The 9,568-nt window shown below is 46.6% G+C and overlaps 1 long non-coding RNA gene across 2 annotated transcripts; it reads right to left on the reverse strand.

Annotated features, from left to right (window-relative positions):
• Positions 1-7,134: 7,134 nt before the first annotated feature.
• LOC144988809 (uncharacterized) lies at positions 7,135-7,959 on the reverse strand. 2 transcript variants are annotated; one of them, XR_013652837.1, is made up of 4 exons: positions 7,825-7,959; positions 7,674-7,708; positions 7,431-7,492; positions 7,135-7,273 (listed from the first exon to the last, which is right to left on the reverse strand). It is a non-coding gene; the product is annotated as an uncharacterized LOC144988809 (long non-coding RNA). The 2 variants fall into 2 exon arrangements; XR_013652838.1 differs by lacking the exon at positions 7,135-7,273 and having other exon boundaries at positions 7,405-7,603; positions 7,821-7,925.
• Between the last annotated feature and the right edge of the window lie 1,609 nt (positions 7,960-9,568).

Consider the following 9,568-nt stretch of genomic DNA (forward strand, 5'->3'; position numbering starts at 1 on the left):
TGTGGATTTCCAAATTTTATAATGCACGTTTGAGTAAAATTACAGTTGTGAATCAGAGCGTGTGTATTTGTAAAACAAGTTGTGTGCATTTCTGATTATTGAGACTGAATTAATTATATAGTGTGGACTTCAGGGTGTGTGTGAATCCCCATGTTTCTACAAAATGATTTAACTCTTTTGATCCGTAGCATGGTCCGTTGTCATTGTCACTTATGACAATCTCTGGAATGCCGTGTCTTCCCATTGCTGCTTTGAGTGTACAACTGTAAAGTCTTTCTAGCTCAAAATACCTGCTTAGGTAGTCCACTATGACAATGTAGTCTCTTGAGTTCCACCTAAACAGGTCAGTCCCTAGCACTTGCCATGGTCTTTGAGGAATAGCATGTGATAGTAAAGGTTCTCTGGACACATGGATTAACTGATAACATTTTTACATTCAGTGTTTTTCATGTTCCTTTCTTACGACGGAGTTTTAGGGCCACGGTGAGGAAAAAAAATTCTGGCCAACATGACGAGATTAAAGTCGTCATGTCGACTTTAATCTCGTCATGACGAGAAAAAACTCGACACAAAGTTTCGAGAAAAAACTCGTCGTGTCGACATAAAAGTTGAAATAAATGTGACCGAACGCCCTCTTACATTTGTTAACCCAAATGGAGACTGGATTTGATAGGTTAAAAACATATAATTTATTAAAAACTTGACACAGATTCCATAAAAGAGAAAGTTAAAATGGACTCAGACAGTTGGACCGCACTCCAACACTGCATGAGGGCGGCTGCCTCCAAGATCGCCTCAGCCCCACTGCACTGGCGGGTAGCCACAAACACCACCAAGGGAGATACCTGATCCAACTCCCACCAGGAGTACCTGCTCAGGGTCCAAATACACACAAAAACACACCACAACCCAAACAGTGATTAAAAGAAAATACAAAACAGAAGAGGTGCACCTGAGCAGGTCACCACTAATTTATGGGCTGAAAACAGGGGGGTCCCCCTTACACAATACCATATATGGCACCCACCAGCTACCATAAGGATAAAAGGAGGAGGCAGCTACCCTCAGCCAGGTCCAGACACCAAGATACTAAAAATGAGCACAACAGTTTAAAAAAAAATGGATAAAAGCAAGGGTGTCAAGCTTGATTAAAACATTAAAAACAATGACTAAAAACACTAAGCAAAACAGCAGTGGCAACTCTGCTGGAAAAAGAAAAATAAGTTAGTTCTCCCCTGGGACAAACACATGCTTTACAAACCCTTATATTACCTCTCATGCCCCAGGGTCAGAACTCATGCCACCACCTGTTAATATAAATAGAATTTAAAATGTTGCAAACTCAAATGCTAAAAACTTTAGTAAAAGGACTCAAATGATTAAAAGCTTTAGTAAAAACGGTCCACATGTCAAGCTCACCTACCAAGGCCAAACCAGGAAACCAGCATCTAGATTGAACTCCCACTGCTGCTATTTATCAGCCTTGTGAGCCAATCACAGCTCAACAGACAGGTGCTGGCCATGAATGCTAAACTATGGAACACCATGAGGGACAAACCACCACCCACAGCTCTGTCTGTCACATTTTACCCCCCCTTTTTTTTGTATCCGTGCCCCACGGATACAAAAACAAAAAAACAAATCTACCTACTCAACACCATGGTCGAAAATAGGCAGTAATGCAACCCTCTAGCTCAGCTACCTGGGAGTTCGTAGCCCCATCTGCCTGATTTAACACTGATGCTGGGAGGTGATGCAGGTTTCTATGTCGTCCTGCTGTGGCGCGTGTAGACCTCCTCGGACCTTCTGCATCAGACCCAGGGGGTAACACAGGAGCTTGGAAAGGTTCTGTAGCAGGGACGCACTCTTCCTGAGGTGTAACATTGTCCACAAGGTCACCTTGAAGGAGGGTTTGTGCATAGAATGGTTCAGGTTGGCCACCTCTGGGGTCAAGCATGACCCATGCACCCTGGTCATCCTCCTCACCACCCGACTGCATTCCGGTTACCTGAGGCACTTCCTGCATGTGAGGCAGCTCTGAGGCCCGATCCACATTGGCTGCCTTCATCATGGTTCGGTGGACTTGACGAATCCTACCCAGATCTTGAACGGGTGCAACTGAGTATACAACTCCATCTGGTTTAGGGGCCTGTATTACCTTATGTAAAACAGGACTCCAGGCATCTTGAATCCTGGTGCGACCGCGCATGGTGCAGTTTTTCAGGTACACTAGCTGCCCCTCTGCCAATGGATCACAGAGGGTTTGGCGGTCATGCCGGTCTTTGCGTTTTAGGGCAGCTGCCTGTAGACGTTCCCTGGCGCCATGGAAGGCCACTGCAAGGCGGCGCTGATGTTCTCGCACCCAGTCAGTCACTTGCCCCCGTTCTGGCTCTTCAATCCTGCCCAGAAGGAAATCGACCGGCAGTTGAGGTTCTTGGCCAAACATCAAGTAGTACGGTGACTCACTTGTTGACTGATGAGTAGTGGTATTGTAACAGAACACCAATTGAGGCAGGTATTCTGGCCAGTGTCTTTTCCTCTCTGCTGGCAGTGACCGCAACAGGTCATGCATTGTCCGATTGAACCGCTCACACTGCCCATTTCCCTGGGGGTGGTATGGTGTAGTCCGGGATTTCTGCACTCCGTACAGGTTACACAGCTGACCGACAACAGCATTTTCAAAGCTGCGTCCTTGGTCGGAGTGGAGGCGAGCGGGAACACCAAAACGGAAGAACCACTCCCGAACAAGGGCGCTGGCCACCGTTGCGGCTTTCTGGTCTCTGGTAGGCACCGCCTGTGTGAATTTAGAAAACACATCCGTCATTATCAAGACATGCTCTCTCCCGTCAGTAGCTGGCTCCAGAAGGGTAAAGTCCACTGCTAATATTTGGTTTGGGCGGGAAGCCAACAAATGCCCCATGGGTGCACTGAGTTTGGGCTGAGAGGTCTTTGCCAGGATACATCGTGTACAGTCTTTGCACCATTGTTTAACGTCATCGCTCATTCCTGGCCAATAACATCTCTGCCTTACTAGCTCAGTGGTACGTTCAATCCCCTGGTGGCCATGGTCATCGTGCAGCTGCTGCAGGACTTCTTCTTTGAGGCACATAGGCAACAGCAGTTGTAGGATCTCCTCCCCTCCATCTGGCCGCTGTACCTTTCGAAAGATCAAACCATCCTTACTTGTGACCTTGTCCCACTGCCGTAACAGTACTCGAACCGGTCCTGACAGTTTGTCCCGAGCACTGGAACTTGGGGCTTTCTGTGCCTTCCAGAAGTGAAGAAAGGCACCAATAGTGGGGTCTGCTTCCTGTAACAATTTGAGATCATTTAGAGTATATGAGGGAAAAGCAGAGACGGCATACTGGGTAAACTGCGGTTCCTGTCGAACAGCTTGATGTATAGCAACCGGGATGGCTACTCCTTCCAACATTGACTCAGTGTTCATCCTTGTCATTGCTGTGGGTGGCTGCCTGGACAATGCATCTGCATTTGTATTAGCCCGCCCTGGTCGATATCTTACATCATAGTTGAATGCCGACAGCTCGGCCACCCAACGATGCTCAGTTGCCCCCAGCTTGGCTGTCTCCAAATGACTTAATGGATTGTTATCAGTCCACACGGTGCAATGTTGGCCCCACAAATACTCCCGAAACTTTTCAGTCATAGCCCACTTCATTCCGAGAAACTCTAGTTTCATGGAACTATAGTTTTTCTCTGCTGGGCTGAGGCTTCGACTGGCATAGGCGATGGGTCTAACCCTGCCATCCTGCTCTTGAGACAAAACTGCTCCAAGGCCTGCATGGCTTGCATCCACTTCCAAAATAAACGGGAGGTTAAAATTGGCAAATGCCAGAGTGGGTGAACTCACCAGTCTCCTCCTAAGCTCATTGAAAGCTGCCTCACATGCATTGCTCCAGTGGCTCTCCAGGGGTGGTTCTTTTCCTTTTCTGCCTGCCAATTCAGCAACCAGGCGATGTAATGGCGCAGCCAGCTTTGAAAACCCCTCCACGAACCGCCTGTAATAACTGGCAAATCCAAGGAAGGACCGAAGCTCAGAGACAGTTGTGGGGTGTGGCCAATTGGCCACAGCTGATACCTTGGATGGGTCCGTAGATACCCCTTCACGGGAGACCAGATGGCCAAGGTAATTGACCTCCTTCCTGAAAAAGCAACACTTTTCCAGCTTAACTTTTAGTCCTTCTCTGTGCAGTCGACCCAGCACCCGATCCAGACGATTTAGGTGGTCCTCTACACTGGAAGAGAACACAATAATATCATCCAGATATAGTAGGAGGGATTGACAATGTTCTGCCCCAAACATCCTCTCCATCAACCGCTGAAAAGTAGCTGGTGCGTTGCACAAACCAAAGGGCATCCGGTTGAACTCAAATAGCCCAAATGGTGTGCAGAAAGCAGTCTTCGGGCGATCTCTCTCATTCACCGACACTTGGTTATAGCCGCTAGCCAGGTCGAGCGTGGAAAACCATTTGGCCCCACAAAGGGCATCCAAAGACTCCTCAATGCGGGGAAGAGGGAAGGCATCTTTCCTAGTCTTGCGGTTAAGCTGCCGGTAATCGACGCACATTCGGAGGGAACCATCCTTTCGCACCAGGACAATAGGAGAGGCATAGGGGCTACTACTTTCCCTGATAACCTGACTATCCAACAGCTGTCTCAAGTGGGCCTTCACCGCCTCATAATCAGAGGGGGGCAACCGCCTATACCGCTGTCTAACAGGCTTGTCATCGAGCAGAGGGATTTCATGTGAAATCAGGTTAGTACAGCCAAGATCACTTTCAGACGCAGAGAAAACTGACTCATGCCTCAACAGAAATGTCCTCACTTGTTCCTGTTCGGTCTCCGATAGCTCAGACAGATCAATGTTCTGTAACTGTTGGCCAACACTACTAACGTGACCCTCGTGGACCTTGATAGAGGCTGTAACCCCAGACTCCTCTGGAATCTCACAAATCCCTGAAGGGAGCCCTTGAACTGTGGCTTGGACCAGATTACCCACAATGCTGCGGGGGTACAGTTTTGTCTGCGTGAGTGCTACATTCACAACTGGAATGAAGGCTGTGCCATTCTCTACACGGACCAAACAAGGTGAAACCAAAAGGCCATCCGGTAACGGCTACTAGCTGGCTCCAGCAGAACAGACGAGACATTGCCAAAGTGTGGTGCGCAAGTGGCCGCTACCAACTTAACTGTACCTCCCGGTATTAGAATAGGTCTGCGGCCTCTGACCTTGGCCAGGCCTGTTCTGACTGGATGACGCCGGGATTGATGACAATACTGTAGTGCCTGTTGCCATGGAGGTGAAGCATGCACTAGGGGTGGGAGATCAAACAAAGAAGGCCCATGCTGACCAAATAGCACATCATAGCACTGATTGATTACATTCATCCCTAAAACACCAGGCACCGCAGGACGAGGCTGGCCCGGGGGATCTTTGACCACTAGCCACCCTCGTTGAGGAATTACTTTTCCCAGCACCTCAACCGTGAACTCTGCGTAACCTGTGTAGGGAATGTCCAAACCATTGGCCGCACGTAGGTGCAACCAATGACAGTGCTGAAGGTCATCTTTAAAATGCTCCAAGAAAAAGCTCTCCACCATTGTAGACACCATTGAACCGGTGTCTAACAGACAGTTCACAATTACCCCTCCCACTCTAACAGCTACCTTAGGGCACTGTGCAACAAGGGAGGTCAAGTTAGGGTCAACTGAATTCTCACTGTTAGAGCCAGTAAGGTCCCCTTCCAACGTGTGGCTCAGCATGCTGGAGGGAACTAGTTTCCCACAACCTGGGAATTAAGACCACTATCCCCCTGTTGGGGGGATAGGGTAGAAGGGCTCCGAGTGCGAACGCGTTCATTATCACATTCTTTTGCATAATGACCCACTTGCTGGCATCGCCTACAAATGATGGCTGCACGGTTTGGCCGAGTTTGCCGCGGTGCTCTCTGTAATGTAGCCATAGCATCAGTCAGCTTATTAATCTGCTCCTGTTGCTTTAAGATTAGAGCACGCAACTCCACCAGTTCAGGGCCAATGACACCAACTGAGGGAGGGGGGGCGCCAGGCTTCACATTTGAACCTTGCATAGCACAAATAGAAGGGACTGGATAAATGCCACCACGACGATCCTCCCCTGGTCTACCTTCACGTTCCCACTGAATTGCTGTAGTCCGTGCCTCCCACATAGACATTTGCGGGGTTATACGCACCAGCCTTTTTAACTCCCTACGAAGGTCTGGGTCCAGGACATGTTCAATAAACTGGTCGCGCAAGAGTTTGTCTGATTGAGGCACAGACTCAGGGGAGGTCTGCTTAATCTTGTCCATGACTGAGAGCAGGGCATGAGAATACTCTTGGAGGGATTCACCCTCCTGTTGTGTTCTGGAGAAAAATTTCTCTTGCAAGGCTACATAAGAACTTGAACACCCATACAGCTCCTTCAGAATATTGATAATCTTTTCTGGGTCTTCCCTCTCACATCTCGGCCTATATCGTATCTCCTCTTTAGCCTCACCCTCTAAATGGTCAAAGATGAAAAACGCTTTATCAAGAGCACCTAGGCGTCTAGCACGTACACAAGCTTCAACTTCCTCCACCCAGTCATCGATACCCACCCCCACACGCCCTCGGAACACTGGACACTTTCGCTCCCTGGGGAGGTACATCAATCTGTCCAACAAAGCCGGGCTTGGTGGGTCCACAAAGTCTCTGGGATTAGCCGGGCCGGCTGAAGCTTGCTGCTGTAGCAGCCGATCATTGGCCTCCTGAAGCTGGCGAACCTGGTCTCGTAACTGCTCCACTTCATCTGCCATCGCTGAGATGGAGTCTCTCTGAAGCGCTGGGCTGGCAATGTAGCACCCTCGTTATTCAAGTCCCACGGTGTGCCCACTGCTGTTTTGCTTTTAAAAACAAACTAAAAAGACATTTAAAAAAACAAAAATCCAGATCCAAGTCTTAAATTCAGTAGAGGAATCCGATCCTGCCGACAACGCCACTTTGTGACCGAACGCCCTCTTACATTTGTTAACCCAAATGGAGACTGGATTTGATAGGTTAAAAACATATAATTTATTAAAAACTTGACACAGATTCCATAAAAGAGAAAAATAAAATGGACTCAGACAGTTGGACCGCACTCCAACACTGCATGAGGGCGGCTGCCTCCAAGATCGCCTCAGCCCCACTGCACTGGCGGGTAGCCACAAACACCACCAAGGGAGATACCTGATCCAACTCCCACCAGGAGTACCTGCTCAGGGTCCAAATACACACAAAAACACACCACAACCCAAACAGTGATTAAAAGAAAATACAAAACAGAAGAGGTGCACCTGAGCAGGTCACCACTAATTTATGGGCTGAAAACAGGGGGGTCCCCCTTACACAATACCATATATGGCACCCACCAGCTACCATAAGGATAAAAGGAGGAGGCAGCTACCCTCAGCCAGGTCCAGACACCAAGATACTAAAAATGAGCACAACAGTTTAAAAAAATGGATAAAAGCAAGGGTGTCAAGCTTGATTAAAACATTAAAAACAATGACTAAAAACACTAAGCAAAACAGCAGTGGCAACTCTGCTGGAAAAAGAAAAATAAGTTAGTTCTCCCCTGGGACAAACACATGCTTTACAAACCCTTATATTACCTCTCATGCCCCAGGGTCAGAACTCATGCCACCACCTGTTAATATAAATAGAATTTAAAATGTTGCAAACTCAAATGCTAAAAACTTTAGTAAAAGGACTCAAATGATTAAAAGCTTTAGTAAAAACGGTCCACATGTCAAGCTCACCTACCAAGGCCAAACCAGGAAACCAGCATCTAGATTGAACTCCCACTGCTGCTATTTATCAGCCTTGTGAGCCAATCACAGCTCAACAGACAGGTGCTGGCCATGAATGCTAAACTATGGAACACCATGAGGGACAAACCACCACCCACAGCTCTGTCTGTCACATAAAGTTTCGAGATTAAAGTCGCAATGTTGCGCGCGAGCAGTGAAGCTGAGTCTTTCAGGAGTATTCAGTGTTATGGCTGTTAGTGAGCTAGTGGCTTTGTATTTAAGAGTTTACGACAGAGTTTTATGGCCACCAAAAAAAAGAAATTTTATTAGGAGATAAAAACTCGTAAATTTACGGGAAAAAAAGTCATAGATTAACAAGGAGAAAACCCCGAAGTTGTCTGTTTATCGGAGCCTAGCTTGAAGATGAAAGATGTAGAGCCTTTTGTGAAGCTTTATTTTCGGATTATAGGTTTAAAACAAAGAGATGCTGAACCTTTTGGCGACTCAAAATCAGATTATTGTTAGTGGAGCCGTCTTTCCGGGTATTTGTAAAATAAGGAGCTCAGAGAAACGTTTGGGTGTAGTGGATCGCTGCAGCCTTTATTCTCCTTTTCATTCACATAACCTGAAGTTCATCTGTCACATTACGTCACGAATCTGTCATCCGATCACCAATGCGGAAGTAAACAGTGTTACATACGCCCCCTCCTGCAGATGAAGCGACCCGTTTGATCATTAAAAAACAAAGATGAATGAAAATAGTCTGTTATATTAGCATTACAACGTTGAAAAAGGCAAAAAGTGCTTCTCCTCCTCAGACGGAAGCATCACACAAACATAGAGATCTTGTCTTTGGTGGAGGAAGAAAGGATTCAAGCAAACAGCTGCAGGGACACCCGATGCCGGCTTCATCATCGGGCTGCAGAGTATGGAGGCAGAGATCCTGCAAACCAACCATCAATAAATAAAACTTTAATAACTTGTAAATCAAACAAATGAGCTTCCAGACATTTGGAACGTTATCAATAAACATTCAGCTCACCTGTTCAACTAAGTTTAGTCGGTCTAATCTGCTTCTGCACGGCGTTCACCTGCTGCTCTGCATTATCACTTCCACAATAATCTCGTAAATTTACGAGTTTTTTTCTCTCGCGCGCAACATTGCGACTTTAATCTCGAAACTTTATTTCGACTTTTATCTCGACAAGACGAGTTTTTTCTCGAAACTTTGTGTCGAGTTTTTTATCGTCATGACGAGATTAAAGTCGACATGACGACTTTAATCTCGCCACGTTGGCCAGAATTTTTTTTCCTCACCGTGGCCCTAAAACTCCGTCGTACTTTCTTGAACGAATGTGGGTCACAGAGACACAGAATTTACTGCTGAAAGGGGCTTTTGCCGGCATACGGAGAGCATATCTGTGTGACTGTGAATCACTTATGACGTGAATAATTATTGCGTTCGCACGAGTTAATCATTTCGAGGGAACGCAATAGTATCTTGTGGGAACATTACAAACTTAACATGAATGTGTTTTTCAATAACAGAAACAAAGAAACAGTTGTGGATTTTACTTTATAATAATAATAATAATAATAAGCTTTATTTGTATAGCACCTTTCAAGATATAGAATCACAAAGTGCTTTACAGTAAACATAAAGGCAAGAAACACACGATGTAAAACACATATAGAAATAAGACATGGGCTTCTTCATGCATTCAATCGAATGTTACGTTTGCATTCAGCATTTATTC

Source organism: Oryzias latipes, chromosome 21 (genome assembly GCF_053564925.1).
Source record: "Oryzias latipes strain Hd-rR chromosome 21, Olatipes_Hd-rR_3.1".
Lineage (NCBI taxonomy): Eukaryota > Metazoa > Chordata > Actinopteri > Beloniformes > Adrianichthyidae > Oryzias > Oryzias latipes.